Source organism: Balaenoptera physalus, assembly GCF_965194825.1.
Source record: "Balaenoptera physalus genome assembly, chromosome: 9".
Lineage (NCBI taxonomy): Eukaryota > Metazoa > Chordata > Mammalia > Artiodactyla > Balaenopteridae > Balaenoptera > Balaenoptera physalus.
The window spans coordinates 16,491,970-16,507,002 of NC_138888.1; positions in this window are offsets into that span (position 1 = coordinate 16,491,970).

Consider the following 15,033-nt stretch of genomic DNA (forward strand, 5'->3'; position numbering starts at 1 on the left):
TAAAAAAAATAATAAAAATACACATTCATTATAGAAGATTCAGAAAATTCAGGCATCTTGAATTGACATCTGATAATACCAAGGTGTAGATCCTTCCAGACCTCTTTCCATACCTGCGTGCATATTTAAGGGAAAGCGGATCCTCATGGGCTAGGGCCCGGGTCACACCTGGCTGATGTCAGTGACGTCACAGTCCGGGTGAGCACAGCCTCACGCTGGGTCCACGGCCAGAGCATCTCGTGCAGGCCCTGGATCCCGGGAAGGCTGAAGGATCTGGGCAGGCCCCGCCCAAGCTCTATGTCTGCCGGCTGCAGTGGCTGTTGCATGAAGACCTTTCGGCACCCTGGGCCACGGACACTTGCATCTGGGATCTTGCGACTGCGGGGGAAAGGGGGCAGCTCTCACTGTCCAGCTGATCGCCTGGGGGAGGAGGAAGATGGACGTTTCCCATTCTCTGTTTGTGTTCTTTGAGTTGATTCAGCTCCAGGGAATTTTTCTGGCCAAGGCATTTTTAAAATAGCTCTTCACAAACTATTTGGTGCAAATACGGTTGATTTGTGGCTCTGCTGACCTTTGATTTGTTGGCAAGTCCCTGCCTGGGCCCCTGAGGAAATTTCCCTTTGCTTGTTTACCAAGAGTGGTTTAGGAGCTGCAGTGCCAAGAAGGGTTCCCTAGCTCTTCTGCCCCCAGGACCTGACCGCGTGGCCCCTGCCCTCAGGGCTCACACCCTGGTCGGAGCTCAGCCTCATATCTCATATGGAGAGGCAGTTATCCTTTGGACTCCCTGGACCACGTCACTCATAGTCTCCGGCATTTAACCCCTTTGCAGAAGCCCCCGAGGAGATTCCCAGTGCGGTGCATCTCACCGTGCATCTCACCTGCAGCCCCACTTCGTCCCCGGCGTCTTCCACACCTGCTCTTTCCTCTCCGGGAGCTGAGCCACACGACTTTGTATTGATTCTGATGGGTCAGCTCATTACAGAGTCTGGGAGCACAGCCAGGGCCTGTGGTGCCCATGGACTCTGGTGGCTCGGGCCTCCTTCCTGGGGCCTGTAGGTGAGGGCTGTGCTGGAGCCATTGCGGCTGGTGGACCAGACGTGGTGCTTTCCCGTCAGGATGGAGCTGGAAGGAAACTCCCAGGGACTGCCTTCCTGGGAGGCTCGCTCAAGGCCCAGGGGAGCTTTCGGCCCCAGGACCCTTCCGGGCAGGGACCAATAGTTCTCTTCTTTGTGAAGGAGAAAGCATGGCTGTCTGCTGGGACCTCTGGGGACATGGAGGCCATAAAGAGTGGACAGAAGCTTCAGGAAGGCGGGAGGGGGCTTCATAGGGGCCCACCGTGTGGCTGCAGCAGTTTGCTTAAGTCAGTGACCACTTTCATCACGGGGACGGACGGTCATGTGGAAAACTGCGTTGTTCTCACTGAAGGAGTGAAGAGAGCTGGGGTCGGAGGCTTGACGAGGGCTGGACAACAGGTAGCAAAGACCAAATTGCTCCTGGTGCGGGGCTGCCACCCCCTGTGATTTAAGGGAGGCTCCAAACAGCTCCAGAGAACAGAACAGAAAACAAAACAAAACGAAACCCTGTTTAGGACAGCTGATTGTTGACAAAGGTGCAAAGGCAATTCAGTGGAGAAAGGATAGTTTTTTAAACAAATGGTGTTAGAGCAATTGAACGTCCATGTACAAACCAAATCAAAACAAAAACTCAAACTGAGATCATTTTTTGAACTTGTGCCATATACAAAAATTAAGTCAAAATGGGCCGTAGACCCACATGTAAAACCTAAGACTATAAAACTTCTAGTTTCATGTCTATAAAAACACAGAGACATCTTTTTGACCTTTAAGACAAAGATTTCTTAGATACAAAAGCATGAGCCATAAAAGAAAATATTGGTAAACTGGACTGCTCTTCGAAAGATCTATTAAGAGAATGAAAAGATAAGCCATAGACTAAGAGAAAACACTTGCAAAACATGTACCTGCTAAATAACTTGTGTCCAGACAATATAAAGAACTCTTGAAACTCAATAATAAAACAAACAGACCAATAAAAATATTGAATAAGACACTTCACCAAAGATGTATAGATGGCTAATAAGCACGTGAAAATATGCTCAACATAATTAGTCGTTAGGAAAATGCAAATTAAAACCACAATGGGATACCGCTACACACCTATTAGAACAACTAAAATAAAAAAGATAGACCATATCAAGTGTTGGCAAGGATGTGGAGGAACTGCAACTGAGTCACTGTTGGTGGAATGTACCATCAATAAAATGGTACAACCACTTTGTAAAACAGTTTGGCAGTTTTTTAAAAAGTTAAACACTCACCTGCCATGTGATCCAGCCGCTTCACTCCTAGGTATTTACCCCAGAGACATGAAAGTATATATCCATATGAAGACTTTCACATAAATTTTTATACCAGCTTTTATTTGTCATAGTCAAACACTGGAATCAACCTGAATGCCCATAACCAGGTGACTGAATAAGCAATTTGTAGCATAACCATGTGGTGGAATGCCACTAAGCAGGGGGAAAGGAATGAACTCCTGGTATGTGCAACATGAATGAATCTCAAATGAGGCTGTGACAGAAGCGCATCACACAAGAGTACATAATGTATGATAGCATTTGTGTAGAACTCTAGAAAATGTAATCTGATTTCTAGTGCCAGATAGCAGATGCAACTTTACCTGGAGATAAGGGAGTGGGGAGGGGGAGGAGGGAGGGCACGAGGAAACTTGGGGCCCATGGATACGTCATCATCTTGATTGCAGTGATGGTTTCGTGGGTGTATACAGATGCCAACATTCATCAATTGTACACTTTAAATATGTGCGGTTTGTAGTATGTTAATTATATTTTGGTAAAACTCTTTAGAAGAAAAACAAAAACTGCATAGAAACGTGTTCCCAAAAGAACTAATTCTGGAGGGTCTGATGTGGACTGGCTTTCACTGCGAGTCTTGTGAGTTGGGTCCCAGCGTCACCCCGTCACCTCTCTATCCTGCACAGAGTCCAGCAGGAGGGGCCCCTGCCCTGTGTATCCCCATTGAATGAAGTGGGTCCATCTAAGGCTCAGGGGCACGTGGGGGGCGGCCTGTGGAGAGACCGCAGGGCTGCCGGGCCTTCTGTGGAGCACAGGGCCCTGTCCTGGCTGTTCCCAGGGCCCCCTCCTCCAGGTAGGTCCCCTTGTGGCTGGGCTGCTGGACCGCTCTCCTGACCCCCATCCAGTCCCTTCTCTGCTATCCAGGGCCTTTTTCTCTGGCCCTTCATGGACGCCTTGGTGGAGGGGGGTAAGTTCCTGAAGGTGGCAGCCCTTCTCATTTCAGGCCCAGCACTGAAATGCCCTGGAGGAGATTTGGTGGAAAGACAAGGAACGTGGGGCACAGGCAGCTTCTTAAATAAGTGCTCCAGGAACAGCTGAAAAATGGGAGCATCAGGGAAAGGAGAAAGTGACAGCAGAAAAGGAGAAAGCATGAGAAAATACCAGCTTCCCAGTTCTGTCCATTCGCTGGAGTACCAGTACTAGTGTTTACTTGGCATTTCTCCTTACTTGATTTTACACCTACCCATTTTTTTTTTTTAACATCTTTACTGGAGTATAATTGCTTTACAATGGTGTGTTAGTTTCTGCTTTATAACAAAGTGAATCAGCTATACGTATACATATATCCCCATATCCCCTCCCTCTTGCATCTCCCTCCCACCCTCCCTATCCCACCCCTCTAGGTGGTCACAAAGCACCGAGCTGATCTCCCTGTGCTATGCGGCTGCTTCCCACTAGCTATCTATTTTACATTTTCCTACCCATTTTTTTAATCTCTTATTTTTTATTCTCATACTTTCTTTTTCATGGAAAGGCATTTTATTTTAAATGTAGCAGTGTGTACATGTCAATGCAGAGCTCCCAATCTATACTATACCCTCTCCACCCCCTGCCGCTTCCCTCCTGGTAACTGCAAGTTCATTCTCTAAGTCTGAGTCTGTTTCTGTTTTGTAAATAAGTTCATTTGTGTTGTTTTTTTCTTTTTTCTTATTTTTTTAGATTCTGCCTATAAGAGATATCATATGATATTTGTCTTTCCCCGTCTGACTTACTACACTTAGTATGATAATCTCAGGTCCATTCATGTTGCTGCAAGTGGCATTATTTCATTCTTTTTATGGCTAACAGTCCATTGTATATATGTGCCACATCTTCTTTATCCATTTCTCTGTCAATGGACATTTATGTTACTTCCATGTCTTGGCTATTGCAAATAGAGCTGCAATGAACATTGGGGTTCATGTATCCTTTCGAACAATGTTTTTCTCTGGATATATGCCAAGAGTGGAATTGCTGGATCATATGTTAGCTCTTTTTTTGGTTTTTTAAGGAATTTCCATACTGTTCTTCACAGTGGTTGTACCAATTTACATTCCCACCAACAGTGTAGGAGGGTTCCAGTTTCTCCACACCCTCTCTAGCATTTACTGTTTGTGGATTTTTTTGATGATGGCCATTCTGACTGGTGTGTGGTGATATCTCATTGCAGCTTTGATTTGCATTTCTCTACTAATTAGTGATGTTGAGCATCTTTTCATGTGCCTCTTGGCCATCTGTATGTCTTCTTTGGAGAAATGTTTGTTTAGGTCTTCTGCCCATTTTTTGATTTTTTTTTTATATTTTTTTGATATTGAGCTGCATGAGCTGTCCGTAAATTTTGGAGATTAATCCCTTGTCAGTAGCATCATTTGCAAATATTTTCTCCCATTCTGTGGGTTGTCTTTTCATTTTGTTTACAGTTTCCTTTGCTGTGCAAAACTTTTTGAGTTTAATTAGGTCCCAGTGGTTTATTTTTGTTTGTTTGTTTATTTATTTATTAATTTTTGGCTGCGTTGGGTCTTCGTTGCAGCGCGGGCTTTCTCTATTTGCGGTGAGCCGGGGCTACTCTTTGTTGCGGTGCGCGGGCTTCTCATAGAGGTGGCTTCTCTTGTTGTGGAGCACGGACTCTAGGCGCCCGGACTTCAGTAGTTGTGGCTCACGGGCTCTAGAGTGCAGGCTCAGTAGTTGTGGCGCACGGGCTTAGTTGCTCAACGGCATGTGGGATCTTCCTGGACCAGGGCTTGAACCCATGTCCCCTGCATTGGCAGGCGGACTCTTAACCACTGCACCACCAGGGAAGCCCCATTAATTTTGTTTTTATTTTCATTACTCTGGGAGATGGATTGGAAAAGATATTGCTGCGATTTATGTCAAAGAGTGTTCTGCCTATGTTTTCCTGTAAGGGTTTTACAGTATCCGGTCTTACATTTAGTTCTTTAATCCATTTGGAGTTTATTTTTGTGTTTTTATACCTACCCATTTCTATCTAGCATTTTCCAAGCAGCAGTATCTGTGAAGTCCTGGGTTTATATGTTAGCTACATTCTTTCCAGTACACATGAAAGAGTTATGTAACTAAAGGTATTTCTATAAAGATGGAAAGTAGATTAGTGGTTGCCTAGGGCTGGGGAACGGGGCGTTGTTGGGAGAAGTAAGGGGATAATCACTAAAGGGTACAGGCTTTCCTTTCAGGCTGATGAGAAGGTTCTAAATTAGATCATGGTGTTGGTTGTACAACTCTGTGAATGTACTAAAAACCTTGAGTTATACACTTTAAATGGGTGAATTGTATGGCCTGTGTATTATACCTCATTAAAGCTGTTACAAAGTGAAAAGAAAAGGAAAAGAAAGAAAGCTGGTCTGAGTAACATCCCGAATCTTCCTGCATCTCTCAGTGGGGCAGGGACCACATGGAAATATTTGGTTGTAAGAGATCCTGGGTCCCTTCTGCGTCTAACATCTCAGGGTTCCTGTTAAAGTTGCATCTGCAAGGAACCGACTGCCCCATGCTTCCCAGATAAGTAAGTGGTGGCAGCCTGTCTGGGATCTGAGACAGGCACAGCCCAGTCTCATCCAGGAGTGGGCACTTCGCTGGCAATAACCTGAGCCTGGCTGTGGGCTGTGGGCAGGGCTTTGCCCCATCACAGTATCAAGGACTGCACATCAAGCAGTGACTTGAAGCAGCCACCACACATCCATCACTATTGCACCATCAAGAAAACATCTGGGGTCCAAAGTTGCAGCTGACCCCGCTCTCAGAGTCGCTTGACCACGAGACCATTGGACGCTTCTGTGTGTCCAGGGTTGACAAGGTATCTAAACCAAAGGAGCCAAAGAACCTGGAGCCACTTGAAAGCCCTCAGGCAAGGCAGGGCTCCTTGGGTGACAGTCATCCAGCTTGCCCAGGACTGCTCCAGTTTTAGCACCGAAAGCCCCACGTCCCCAGGAAACACCTCAGTCCTGGGCAAACCAGAGAGCTGGTCACCCCAGCTCCTCACAAATCCGTGACCCCTGAGGCAAACTGCCAGGTCAAAAGACTCCGGAAATGCTACAGGAATTGGCTTTCACCCTCCTGTGCTCCGATATCCACAATGACCGGAATGTGTCCTGGAGAAGGGAAAGAGGAGGGTTTTGATACAAGCCTGGCAACCCATTTTCCAGGAACAGAAAACAACAAGAAGCTGGACCGTAGGGAATCAGGCCCTTGGCCAGGGCACCTGTGGGGCAGTGGGCACTTGCCTCCCTCAGCTCCTACCCTCATCCTCCGGGGGGTGAACTCTTACTGATTGTGATGGTTCATTTATGTATCAACTTGACTGGGCCACAGGGTGCCCAGATGTTTGGTCAGATAGTATTCTGGGTGTGTCTGTGAGGGTGCTTCGGGATGAGATTAACATTTGAATTGGAGACTGAGTAAAGCAGAGTGCCCTCCCCAGGAAGGGTGGGTTTCATCTAATCAGGCGAAGGCCTAGAAAGAATAAAAGGCTGGCCCTCCCCCTGGTTCTTCCTGCTGGACAGCCTTCTGACTGAAACATCGGCTCTTCCTGGGTTTTAAGCTTATTGGCCTTTGGACAGGAACTACTCCCCTCAGGCCTTCGGACTCAGACTGGGACTAAATCATCAGCTCTTCTGTGTCTCCAGCTTGCTGACTCACCCTACAGATCTTGGGGCTTGCCCACCTCCATAATAGTGGGAGCTGATTCTGTATAATAAACCTCTCTCTCTTTCTCTCCCTTCCTCTCTCTCCTATGGGTCCTATTTCTCTGGAGAACCTTTATTATACTGATGAATTTAGCTCTCTCCCTGCACTAATTACTTAACGACCTTCAAATGAAGATGTTGATTTTTAGTAATTTTGAAAGGCTCAGGCTGGTGATGATTTCAATGTCAAAGCAAAGAAGCAGTCAGTTTTGTTTGTGGCCTGTTACTGTGCAGACTTAGAGGATTTATAAGTGGCTGTGGAAGGAGAAAGGCTGGCGCATCTGACTGTATTGTCTGGGGGAACACACAGGTCACTGGTCCTTCGTGTAGTGCTAGAAATACTAGTGTTATTGAGTTACTTCTGTTCTTGGTCACATGTACATTCTCAGACATTTCAAGACATCCACTGTCTGTGGGGAGCTGGTAACATGAGCTCCAGGGTCTTGTGTGGCCCTGACACTCCATGATTTTTGAAAACTACTTCCTCCCCATTTATGTAACATCACAAACCAGCTTGCTTTGAAATGGATAAAAGTACACGTCCCTACCCCATGCAGTCTTTCCTCCCCGACTACAGAAACATTTCTTCCCCTCAAAGCTCACTTCACATGTGGGTTTAAGACATTATTTTCAAAGGGCTCCAGACGCTGCCTTGGTGTTGTCGAGGATGCCAGAAGAAAGCTTCTTCAGGACTTAGGGCTTGGCTCAGCTCCTGGAAGGAGAGGAAAAGCACCATCGAAATTCTCCGAATTAGTTTAGGTCTTCTGGGGTGTGTTCATCTGCTTCGGCTGAGAAGGGAGCTGACCAACTGTAATCCACTCCAATCCGGAATCCTTCGTTCTGTTTTACTTAGCTGCCGGAAGAACAGGCCTCCAAATACAGCTGGTAGCGTTGGCCTGTTGCTACCCAGCCCTTCAGACCCAAGAGCGCAGGTAAGTACCTTCTCTGACCATTAGGTGTCCCTGTTGCACACAACTTGTACTGACCTGGACTCCAGGCGCTTGACAGTGCTCCAGCTTTAACCATCTAGCAGTGCCCGGTCTGAGGCCAGTAACCAGTAAACGGTGGACAGCCTTTATAGAATATAGGTAAAACTCACTACACTTGCGCTCTGGCAGTTACAGCTCCTTGTTAGTGGAAGATGTAAGAGCTGTGGGTATCACGAACATCAGGACAGGCAAATAAAATATATTTATATATATATATATATTTTAAGTATTTGTTATTTATTTATTTATTTATGGCTGTGTTGGGTCTTCATTTCTGTGTGAGGGCTTTCTCCAGTTGCGGCAAGCGGGGGCTACTCTTCATCGCCGTGCGCGGGCCTCTCACTATCGCGGCCTCTCTTCTTGTGGAGCACAGGTGGGCTTAGTTGCTCCACGGCATGTGGGATCCTCCCAGACCAGGGCTCGAACCCGTGTTCCCTGCATTGGCAGGCAGATTCTCAACCACTGCGCCACCAGGGAAGCCTTTTATATTGTATTTTTAAATTCATAGTAAACTATTTTGAATATACAGAAAATTGCAGAGACTATTATGAGAAACATTTGAATTGAACTGTAACATCTTGCCATGTTTGTTTCAGTGTTTGTTTTAAAGAAATGAAACATTGCTGATACAGTTGAATCTCCATTGCTGGCTCTCCAGAGATAATACTATCTTGAATTTGGTGTTTTTCATTCCTGTGTATTTCTATGCCATCACTGTATTTATATGTACTCATAAAGATTATATAGTATCGTTCTGGGTGTTTTCAATTTTTAAGTAAATGTTACCATTCACACTATGTGTATTGTTTTGCAAGTTGCTTTTACTACCTCAACCATTATTTTTCATTTTGGAGGTTTATTCATGTTGATATAAGTAGCTCTGGCTTATTTACTTGGACCACTTTATTGTATTCACGTGAATCTCTACAGCAATCAATTTGTAAAATTATTGGCTGTTTTCAATTTTTTACTCATTGCAGATAAGGCTGCAATGACAATTTTAAAACAACTTTATTCAAGTATAACTTGCATACCATATAGTTTATCCACTTTAAGTATACAATTTAATGATTGTTAGTAAATTTACCAAGTTGTGCAACCATTTCCACAATCCAGGTTTCAAACATTTCACTATCATCCCAATAAGGCCCCATGCCCATTTACCATTAATTTCCAGTCCCAGGCCAGCCAGGCAACTACTAACTACTTTCTGTGTAATGATTATTCTTACACAGGTCTCTTTGTGCTCACGTGCAAGACAGCTTCTCCCTTGAAGAGTGGAATTGCAAAGGCCACGGGCATGTGTATTTCACTTCCCAACTTTTGCTTTATCGTGCCTCGTGTGTTTGAATCAATTTACACTCTTACCAATGGTGTGTAGACTTTTTTTTAATGAAACCATTAAAAACATAATGGTTTTGTTTTTTTAAAAAATAATTAATTTTTGGCTGCATTGGGTCTTCGTTGCTGCACGCAGGCTTTTCTCTAGTTGCGGTGAGCGGGGGCTACTCTTCGTTGCAGTGCATGGGCTTCTCACTGCGGTGGTGTCTCTTGTTGCAGAGCAAGGGCTCTAGGTGCACAGGCTTCAGTAGTTGCGGTGTGTGGGCTCAGTAGTTGTGGCTTGTGGGCTCTAGAGCGCAGGCTCAGTAGTTGTGGCGCACGGGCTCAGTTGCTCCGCGGCATGTGGGATCTTCCTGGACCAGGGCTCGAACCCATGTCCCCTGCATTGGCAGGCAGAGTTTTAACCACTGCATCACCAGGGAAGCCCTCGACTTCTTCTTTGGCCATATTATTTTCTTTAATTTTGTTCCTTTCTTTGCCAATCTGATTTGTGTAATTATTTTGTTGTTTTAATTTGCATTTTCCTAACTTCTATCTTTCAGTGTTTATTGGCTTTTTGCATTTCCTCTTCCGTAAATTGCCTATTCATATTCTTTGCTCATCTTCTAAAGTACTGTCTTTTCCTATTGCTGTGTAGCAGTCTCTTATATATACTGGATAATTATTCTTTTTCAGTTACATGCTTTGGAAATATCTTCTCCCAATCTGTGGCTTATTTCAACTCTAGGGACTTCTGTCGGACAAAAGTTGTAAATTTTTATGTAGTCAAATTTATCAACATTTCCACATCTTATAAGAAATATTTCCCTACCCCAAGGTCACCAAAATATCTTTCTATATTTTCTTCTAAAATTTAAAAAATTTTACATTTCACTTTAGGTCTTTAATCCACCTATAATCGGTTTTTGTATGTGGTGAGGAATTTTTTTCTCCATGTGGATGTCTTTTTCCTCTATCAAACCACAGTCCATGTCAAGTTTCTGTTTCTGGGCTCTCTATTCTATTTGTCTGCACCTGTGCCTGTACACACCATCTCCATCATTACAGCTTTAGAGCAAGTCTTGACATTTGGAATGTTACTAAGCTCTACAAGGGCAGGGATCAGTGACCTTTTTGTTAACTGTCATATTCCCAGCATCTAAAGCTATAGCACATAGTAGGTGTTCAATAAGTATTTGTTGAATGAATGAATGAATAAATGGTAGGGCAAGTCTCTTTTCTCATTTTTTCTTTTTTCTTCAGGAGTGTCTTAGCTATCTCTGGTCCTTAATTGTTCTGGATAAATGTTAAGATCAGGTTGTCAAGTCCCACAAAAATCCTTACTGGAAATATTATTAGAATTGCTTTGAATTTATAGATTTATAGATTATTAGTTCATGGAGAATTGACATCTTTATAATACTGAATCTTTCCATTTAGGAACATGGCATATATCTAGATTTCTTTAGGTTGTCTTTTATTTCCTTTAGTAATAATTTGCAATTTTCTCTGCAAAGGTGTGGGTGCATATGTTATTGAAATTATTCCTGGACACCTTGTAGTCTTTATTATTATTATAAATGAATTCTTTTTTCTTTCCATTTTCCCATAGTCTCTTCTTGGTGTATTTATTTTTGTATGAATAAATCTTGAATTCCCCGAATACTTTGTTTGCATCTACTGAGATGATTCAATTTTCCCCTTTAATCTGTTAATGTGCATTTCTTTGATAATTTATCAAAGCCATCTTTGCATATGGGAAAAGCCCGTTCATTTTCTCCATTAGTGCGGACCAGTAGCAGTTTCAGCAGTGATGGAAATGTTCCGCTCTAAGAGAGTAGTTACTACCCATGTGTGGCTATTGAGCATTTGAAATGTGGCTAGTGTGACCGAGGAAGTGAATTTTAAATTTTACTTAATTTGCTCAATTTAATTATAAATGTAAATAGCCACACGTGCCTCATGGCTGCTGTCCTACACAAAGTCCAGCTGCGTGCCTGGTGCCGGCCAACCCGTGATGCTGCTCCGGGTTTATCTCCTGTGTTCTCTTCCCTGGCATGGGCCCTTCCGGAAATGCGATAAAGACTCTTGTTTTTCCTGGGGAGACATAAAAAGGCAGCTGAACCCAGACCATGACGCAGTGAAAAGTCACATGGCAGCCGGAGCAACCACCACCCCAGGTTCTTCTGTTTCGTGCTCCTTCTCATAAGCAGGGGGCTGTGCCCCTCCTCACTTTACCAGACAATGCAGACACCACACCTTGAGTGCAACTCCTAACACCAGCTCTCCTTGGGAAAATAATGTGTATGTGTATTCCGCTGTTAAGGAGATACATATTCACTATAGAAGACACAGGAGATACAGAAAAATGACGAGGAAAAATATCAAATCAACCACGTAACATTTTGGTGTATTTCCTTCTCATATGCTTTTAATATATAAGTTTTTGTTGCTGTTGTTTGTTTGCAGGTGTACAGCTGAGATCATTCTCCAGATATAATTTAAAATCCTGTTTTTTTCCTATAATATTATAACATGAGCATTTCTTCCTCTTATTACGAACTTTGTAAACATCATCTGTTAGAACTACCTATTTTTTGCAGTGGAGAGACTATAATTTACTTAATTTATTGCACATTATTTATTCCTCTCTTTTGCTATTATGAATAGAAATATCTTTGGCATAAAGCTCTTTCACGGTTCCAGAATTTACACCAAGTAGAATCACTAGGCGCAAGCAAAGTAACACATAGTTTAAGGTCTCTGATGCCTATTGCCCAATTGCTTTCCAAAAAGGCGTGCAGATCTACCCCGGGGACCCTGCACTTCATTACCCCACCCCTTCTCCTGCTCTGCCTGACCGTGATGGGCAGGAGTACTGGTCAGACTGTCCTTTTCTCACTCGACAGCCCTTCTGTTGGCGGTCTTACTCCGGGCTTGATCCTCACTGACAAGTAGCTGCCTTTCCAGCCTAGAACACACCTTGGGCTTCAACTGCCCCCTGACAGCTCTATTTGGATGACTCACGGGTGCCTGGGACACAGCACACTCACATCTGATGTCATGACTCGCCCCTCAAATCCCCTTTAGCTGTGTTCCCTGTTCGGCCATCTGCCCTCCTCGCACACCCGCCTCTTTCCATGTTCTCCACTGTCCACCTGGCTGCCCCGGCCAGAAGCTGGGGGACATCCTTGACCAACTTCCTTCTCCACTTTATGCTATCAAAGAGCCAGTCCATTCTGCTTCCTACCTGCCCCTTCTTCATCTCCACTGTGATTGTTCCTGTGAATTCTCTCCTGGATTACTTGAATCATTCCCCCCTCCCCAACTTTCTTAATAAAGAATTTTCAACATATAAAATGTTATGTTGGGACTTCCCTGGTGGCGCAGTGGGTGAGAATCCGCCTGCCAATGCAGGGCACACGGGCTCAAGACCTGGTCTGGGAAGATCCCACATGCCGCGCAGCTACTGAGCCCGTGCTCCACAACTACTGAAGCATGGGCCTAGAGCCCATGCTCTGCAACAAGAGAAGCCCACGCTGGCTGCATCTAGAGAAAGCCAGCGTGCAGCAATGAAGACCAACGCAGCCAAAAATAAATGAATAAATAAATTAAAAAAAAAAGTTATGTTATACAACTATGCAACCTACTACTCAGACTTAATAAATGCTAACATTAGCCATTAAATGCATCACATTTTTAAAAGAATGAGAATACGAGATATAGTTGAAACTCTCTTTATGACTCTAAATGCTGTCACCCATCTTCTCTCCCCAGCGGTAACCAGTGTTCTACAGCTGGTGGCCTCCCTTCTATTTTTATACTTCCATCATACATGTAAGTCTGCAAATACAGGGTATTATGCATTTGAAGTGTTATATAAGTGATACCAAATGCCACATAATCCTTCTGCCTGCAACTTGGTTTTTTCACTTAATATTATATTTTGAGATGTAGCTCTGTTAGCATGTGTGGCTCCAGTTCATTCTAATTGCTGTGTAGATTCCACGGTATGAACTTACACATCTGTTCCCGTATTGGTGGACATTAAGTTACCACCCCCCGCCCTTTTTGCATTACAAACCATGTTTTAATAAATGTTCTCACACTCACCTTCTCTCATATGCAGATGGTGTCCACAGGGCACCTCCCTACAAGTAGAACTGCTGACAGAACACATCTGCAACCTCATTAGGTTCTGCTAAATTGTCCTGTTGCAGGGTTTGAGGGCTTGTTTTCCCACATTCTCACCAAAAAGGTATTGACAGCTTTTCCACTGCTGCTGACTTGATGGGTGTGAATCACATTTCACTGCGGTTTTGATTTGCACTTTCCTGTTTACAAGGGAGGCTTAGTGTCACTCCCCTTGTACATTTCCTCCTCTGTGAGTTGCCTGCTCGTGACCTTTGCCCCCACAATAGCCTCCTGCCCTCTCCAGTCTATTCTCTGCACTTGCTGCCAGAGCAAACTTCTAGAAAAGGCAGCCCTGACCAGGCATCCACTCTGTTTAACAACCCCCCGCTTCTCAAAGCCCAAGACTCATAAGGTGGCCTCAGACCTGCACCAGCCACTGCGGCCTCCGTTCCGGCCACGCCCCTTCATCTCTCTGGACACCAGCTGCCTGGCCTTTTCTTAGTCCCTCAGATGTGCCAGGCTCTTTCCTGCCTCAGGGCGTCTGAGGCACAGTTTTCTCCACTCGTGCCCGACCTCCTCTCCCAACTCCTGAAACTCTCCAAGCCCAGAAGAGTGTGGGGCTTCAGGGTCCCTTCAGGGAAGCCCTGTGAGCCTGATCGACGTGCCCCCAGCAGCCTCTCTGCTCCCGGGTCCTTGCACATCCTCTTGGGTCCCGGGACCCCAGTGGTCTCATTGGCGCGAAGACAAGGCGCTGGACGCACAGGTGCTAGATCTTTCCACTCTCCCTTCCCCCATTCAACTCCTGCCACGTCTGCCCCATCTCCTCAAGCCCCTGTTGGATAAAAACGGGTAAGACTTGGGAGGAGAAGATACAGTTTCTATATATATCAAGGCTGCAAGCTATCATGAGATTTATAAATGCATATAGGGAATTCCCTGGCGGTCCAGTGATTAGGACTCTGCACTTTTCACTGCCGAGGGCCCACGTTTGATCGCTGGTTGGGGAACTAAGATCCCAAGAGCCATGAGGCGTGGCCAAAAGAAAAGAAAAAAGAAAACTGCATACAATGATGAACGCTTGCACCAGAGCTGTCTGAGGCCCCCCCAGTGCTGTGTGTGGCTAAACATCTCCGTACTCCCTTCCTTCCACCTAAGGAAGGCCTTTCTCAGAGTGTAATTAAATCTCATGTGCACTTGAGCCTTCACAAGAGAAAAAACCCAAAGCGTGCTACTGCATTATTAATACTGGACCAAGAGAGCCTGAAAAAGTGTGGCTTTGCTGACCTGCTCAGGTTTCCCCCCGACCAGGTTTACTGAGATATTATAACACTGTGTAAGTTTAAGGTGCACAATGTGATGATTCGATCACATTGAAGTGTACTGTACACAGTACACAGTGAGTGTACTGTGAAGTGATGACCGCAATAGGGTTAATTATCACCCCCATCATCTCACCTATTTACTTTTTTTTTTTGTGTGGTGAGAACATTTAAGATCTTCTCTTTTGGCAACT